Consider the following 6,806-nt stretch of genomic DNA (forward strand, 5'->3'; position numbering starts at 1 on the left):
GAATGACACTTCGATAATGTGGTCGGCACGGCCGAAGGTCTTGACAGTGGAGGGACCTGGTTAAGTTCACGGAAATCCTGGACTACAGATGACCGATCAGACCGATTAACCACGGAAAGACTAGGGGTTGGAACCCAGTTTATTTGCAATTGTCTCTCAAGTGAGGAGGAAAAAAATCTTGATTCATAGCAGATATTCTCGCGGCGAGGAGAAAGTGAACGGAAAGCGGAGATCCATTTTAATATGCAATGGTTCAATGTCTCGGTGGTAGGCTGCTGTGCTGTGCGACTGTCAGTAAGTTCACTCGTCAGAAATGTTACCATTACACCCGGAGCATTAACTGATACAGCCTGACCACGCCACAGGACCATAAGCTACTCAATCAGGATTGATGTGTTTCCCTTCCAAAACTGTCTTCCTGCCTTCTCTACATAAACGTTAATGTCTCAGTTAACAACCGCTTAAATTACGCGAATACGGGCACGGGGCCATCAAACGCGCCTGATACGTGAGATCGTTTAATCACTGGATCATTCTCGTAAACCGGCTCTGGATCATCACCACTGCCACCACGTACTCTCTTGAACAGAGATCGTCAGGACAGAAAACCACCAATGTGCATAGGAAAAAGGTTTGTTTAAATAACAGATTGCAGTGCGACAGCATCAATAATTATTGTAATGAGAGGTACACGTGATAAGAACAATGCGGTGACGTAACAAAGAGATTCACCAGGAAGAGCAATAATGGCGAGGACGGGGAAGAAAACCACCTGAATGGCGAGGAGAACATGTGTAACTCGAAAATCTACCGATACCCTGGAACTTGTAGAAATATATGGAAACATCCAGAATACACTTCTCCCATTTCCCGTTAAATTGCAGGCTGCGCTTCCCGGATTCCGATCCATGACAGAACGAGCCAATCCGTCCTCACTCTCCCTGACACTGCAGCTTCCCTTATCTGTCCATGGCAGGGGAAGCTGCTCTCACTGAAACTGGGAGAACCGAGTGAACGGGGCTCTTATTAAGAAGGGAGAAAATAATCTCCGGTGACGTCAGCAGCCTACCATGAAAAGACTTCCGTAAAGCTACAGGAAGAGTTAACCCTTGGTCTACCAGGTGGCAGAGGAAGAAGTGTGTAGATAAGTGTTGCTGTGTCCACGTATCTTGAAATTAATAAAATTAATTTTAAAAATATCTTACTGCACCTGTATAACACGGTTTGAAGAGGAAATAAGTCCAAAATGAGCAAGTATATGAATTTTCTTTAAAACCCGCCGGTTAGCAAAGCAGTAAATTAGTCAAAAATCACATTTGATCCATCTTGGCCGGTGTAAGATGAATGGAAGAAAACGGCGGTTCTGAAACAGAGCGGCATTAGCGTGGAAAGTAGAGGTTTTCTGAGACAGAAAGGGACCGTCAGCCATTTGTGCAAATGTGCTCTCATGTTCGACAGGAGTAGCAGGTGGGCAAGAAAGATAGACAAGGGGAGGAAGGGAAGAGTGAGAGTGAAAGAAACAGAGAGAGAGAGAGAGAGAGAGAGAGAGAGAGAGAGAGAGAGAGAGAGAGACAGGCAGACAGACAGACAGACAGACAGACAGACAGACAGACAGCAGACAGAGATACAACGATAATAGTGATGGAGGTAACTGTCGGCAACTGGGATCCCTCCAGCGCAATGCGGATCAGATCACTGAGTGGTCAATAAGTATTCTTTGCGACGGTGTTTCTGTGGTTTCACAAGAGGCTGATTATTATTTTTCATGTCATCCTTATATACTAGTAGATTACCAATCTTCAACATGGGCACTGTATCTCACTTTCCTGTAAAATCCTGCTGCTGTTGAACCAGAAATTAGCAAGAAAAGTCAAGTCGTTTCCTTACGGTCCATAAGCCTCCCCACACCACATACAAAGCCCAGGCCGCAGACACACAGAGATTTCCACTGTATGGCCGATGATCATAAGCCTCCCCACACCACATACAAAGCCCAAGCCGCAGACAGACAGAGATTTCCACTGTATGGCCGATGATCATAAGCCTCCCCACACCACATACAAAGCCCAAGCCGCAGACAGACAGAGATTTCCACTGTATGGCCGATGATCATAAACCTCCCCACACCGCATACAAAGCCCAGGCCGCAGACAAACAGAGATTTCCACTGTATGGCCGATGATCATAAGCCTCCCCACACCACATACAAAGCCCAGGCCGCAGACAGACAGAGATTTCCACTGTATGGCCGATGATCATAAGCCTCCCCACACCGCATACAAAGCCCAGGCCGCAGACAGACAGAGATTTCCACTGTATGGCCGATGATCATAAGCCTCCCCACACCGCATACAAAGCCCAGGCCGCAGACAGACAGAGATTTCCACTGTATGGCCGATGATCATTAAGTCTCCCCACACCGCATACAAAGCCCAGGCCGCAGACAGACAGAGATTTCCACTGTATGGCCGATGATCATTAAGTCTCCCCACACCGCATACAAAGCCCAGGCCGCAGACAGACAGAGATTTCCACCGTATGGCCGATGATGCGGTTCCGCTGTCTGCAATGTGTCGGAGTGATAGGATGCGCTTTAATCCAGGCAGAATCAGCATTTTTCTATAAAGTGACTTTGTATTTGTTGGCAAGCAAACGTGTCGCTGTAACTTTGTACAATTTACCCTCGATTGAAGATTACACAGAAATAAACATCCAACAGTGTTCTAAATCTGTTATTCGGATTATTTTATTATTATTTTTCCCTCTTTCTTCGGTTCCTTGGAATGTTTCCTCTCACTTGAGCAGTGTCCGCAATCCTATGATATTTCAACAAAGTCTATGGAAACTAGAATTGTTTTCATTTTCCACAGACATGGTATATTTGTAAGCCAGCAAAGGCTGAACTAAAACTTCTCTTCCTGACTGTTATTTATCTCTGTTGCGTTTGCAATGAATTCCCTTAGAATTCAGCTTAGAGATCTAGAAGCAGCGGAACGGGCTCGTTTATTCGAATTGTCGATAGCAATAAATTTGAAAAAGAATGTGTTTCAAGCTGAGAAAATTTTGATTAAAAGTATATATGTTCTATTAAACATATTTCTTTGCCACAAAAAAAAGTCAGGCAAGCACAGTCGTGTAACGTTCAATAAACCATTGCAGAGTAAGTGCCGAAGAAATATATCATTGCATGCTCCTGTAGGCACCCTTACGTCCAGCCACTGAATACAAACGGCAGATGGTTATGTAACTTCAGGTTCTTTATATGCTAATCAACTGAACAGCAATCACATTTAGATTTGACGTATTAATCCCAAATTTCTTCGGTGTGTGTGCAAAGAATCCCTTTAGTCCTACTGATGTGTAACCCTGTGTGATAAGAACATGGAATAGTACAGCACATTACAGGCCCTTCGTTGTGCCGACCCTCAAACCCTGCATCCCATATAATCCCCCCCCCCCACCTTAGATTCCTCCATATACCTGTCTAGTAGTCTCTTAAACTTCACTAGTGTATCTGTCTCCACCACTAGCTCAGGCAGTGCATTACACGCACCAACCACTCTGAGTAAAAAAAAAACTTTCTATAATATCCCCCTTGAACTTCCCTCTCCTTACCTTAAAGCCATGTCCTCTTGTATTGAGCAGTGGTGCCCTGGGGAAGAGGCGCTGGCTGTCCACTCTGCCTATTCCTCTTAATATCTTGTACACCTCTATCATGTCTCCTCTCATCCTCCTTCTCTCCAAAGAGGAAAGCCTTGGCTCCCTTAATCTCTGATCATAATCCATACTCTCTAAACCAGGCAGCATCCTGGTAAATCTCCTCTGTACCCTTTCCAATGCTTCCACATCTTTCCTATAGTGAGGCGACCAGAACTGGACACAATACTCCACGTGTGGCCTAACCAGAGTTTTATAGAGCTGCATCATTACATCGCCACTCTTAAACCCTATCCCTCGACTTATGAAAGCTAACAACCCATAAGCTTTCTTAAATACCCTACCTACCTGTGAAGCAACTTTCAGGGATCTATGGACATGTACCCAGATCCCTCTGCTCCTCCACACTTACAATAATCCTGCTATTTACTTTGTACTCTGCCTTGGAGTTTTTCCTTCCAAAGTGTAACACCTGACACTTCTCCGGGTTGAACTCCATCTGCCACTTCTTAGCCCACTTCTGCATCCTATCAATGTCTCTCTGTAATCTTCAACAATCCTCTACACGACCAACCTGTGTGTCGTCTGCAAACTTGCCAACCCACCAGCCTGCGCTTTCTCGGGTCCATTCGGTATGCTACCCCTGCCCAATATAATGATAAAAATTAAACACAATAAAGGTTTTTCCGCAACGACTTCAGTGTTTACTGATATTCTTGCGAAAAAAATCAGCATATGATCATGATGTTTAGGGTACAGGAAATTCCATCAATGATGTAAATGCTGAGGTGTTGATTGTTGAGTTTGTTTCTCGCTGAACAAACAGCTTTTATATTTGCCGGCGTGTGAGCGGCCATTGATATTATGAATATTGTTACACCTGTCGTTCGTAACCTGTGACAATGCAATACTCCGCCAGATGTAATGTAGTAAATGCTGATTATGATTTATCCACTGCATATGTTTATGGTAGACAGGCAGAGTGTTAAACATCGTCTGCGTGGAAGCTAAAGTTGAAATGAGTATCGTCTCTCCACTAAACTGCATTACTGCGATCTTAAATCACTTCGCCTCGTCGCTCGTTCTGTAAAAAAAAACTATCATTTGATGTGCATTTGATATAATTTCCAATCTAGTGCGCAGTGGATACCTATACTGCATAAAAACCAGACCAGATGCAATTTGACGAATTCCAATCTTTTAGCATTATGATAACGCTATATGAACTGCACCCTTAAGGGAAAATCCAGTGCACGGTGTAGGCGATGATCCTGCTTTAGAGATTAGCGGTGAAGCTGCAGGACAGTAGCAGCTGGAATCATTCTCTACCTATGCTGCTAGTTCCGCTGTCATTTTGAGCAGTATTGTCATTGCGGTCCACGCAGTTAAAAACGAAACGAGTAACGTACAGAAAACTGGATTGCACTCTGCTGATCACTTTCATCTGGCGAATCGAAAATCAGCTGGCTGCAAGGTTCACAACAGCAGTGAATAAATCGCCAATTGAATTCTATGCATAGAGGAGGAATTTCAATTATCGGTGTCTTTGGAATGGAGTTCAGCGAGTGACCAGGAATCGCAGTTACATCATCACTGTGGTCAGATTTAAGACTCCAGACAAAACAACATGATTAACATGGTCAACGATGGGCGTGAAATAGTAATGACGTTTATCCACGAGGCCAGTAGTGAGATCATCATCTCAGTTCAGTCGGCCGAGGTTGAATCGCAGTGACAGTGATGTAATTCAAGCAATGATAACTTCAGTGTGAGCAGCGACCTGTTTGAAAGTGTAGAGCATTCTACTTATTGAAAGCAAGAGCCCGTGATCATTCCGACGGTACATCATTACACTCTGCTTCCTGCAACACACACACAATGCTGCTGGAACGCGCAGGTCGGGCAGCATCTACAGTCGACGTTTCGGGCCGAGACCCTTCGTCAGGACGAAGTGAAAGGAAAGATAGTAAGGGATTTGAAAGTAGGAGCGGGAGGGGGATATCCAAAATGATAGAAGACAGGAGGTGGAGGAGCTGGAAAGTTGTTTGGGAAAAGGGAGAGGGAAAGGATCATGGGACGGGAGGACTAGGGAGAAAGAAAGGAGGAGGGAGCACCAGAGGGAGATGGACAACAGGCAAGGCCCGGAACGTCGACTGTACTTCTTCCTATAGATGCTGCCTGGCCTGCTGCGTTCCACCGGCATTTTGTGTGTGTTGCTTGAATTTCCAGCATCTGCAGATTTCCTCGTGTTCGACTCTGCTTCCTGTCCGCTGATCTGTAGTTCCATTCCAGAGAGTGGCTGTTCATGAGGTCCCAGAGATGAGTCTGATTGTGATCGGCGAAGATTTCGGGCAGATTGATCAAGACCGTGTTTCACATCCGTCCCCTTTTCCAGAGAACTCTGTCTTGAATGTTCACTCCTATTGGAGCAAACATTTCTAATTATTGCAAAATCATTATCAATAATGTGTGTTATTTCATTATATACAAACATGCATGTTTCTGCATGTGCTGAACTAAGGGTTAGCTACATCTATTTCTGACAGTAATTAATCTGATATGTGATGTGAAATAATTACCTTTCTTTTTGTGCATAGCCTAGTTGAAACGACATTTATTTGCAGTATTCACAATATGTTAAACGTGTTAAATGTATCTTTAGACGCAGAGAATATATGTTAACAATTATATTTACTACATCATTGACACCTTTGGACATCAGAAAAAAATACATCTGAAGAAAGCTGTAAGTGAAGTAAACACGATATTTTTATTTTTCCCGGTGTGTTCCATTATCCGCACCACTGAAAACAAGCTGCACCGTTTTCATACTTTAGGTTCTTTATCCGCTTCTCCGCTGGAAAATGCCCAGATTTTTTTTTCTGCAGATGGACCAAATAAAAGAGTTGTAAAGATCTCCTTTCCTCCGCTAGACTGCAGGTCACATTTGAGTAAACATGGTTAGCAAACCTGCTTAGCCCACTTCCACCCTCCACCCCACCGATCAGGGGTACATGCAGTTATGTGAGTTGGTGGAAGATGGTCGTATGAGCAGCTGGTGTCTATCACAGGACCCGGATATGCGACCATCCACTAACGTCGGACAGATAATCTTTGAAGTGTGCTGATTGTTGCTGGGGTAATCGAAC

This window comes from Hemitrygon akajei, unplaced genomic scaffold (assembly GCF_048418815.1).
Source record: "Hemitrygon akajei unplaced genomic scaffold, sHemAka1.3 Scf000045, whole genome shotgun sequence".
In the NCBI taxonomy this organism is placed as follows: Eukaryota; Metazoa; Chordata; class Chondrichthyes; order Myliobatiformes; family Dasyatidae; genus Hemitrygon; species Hemitrygon akajei.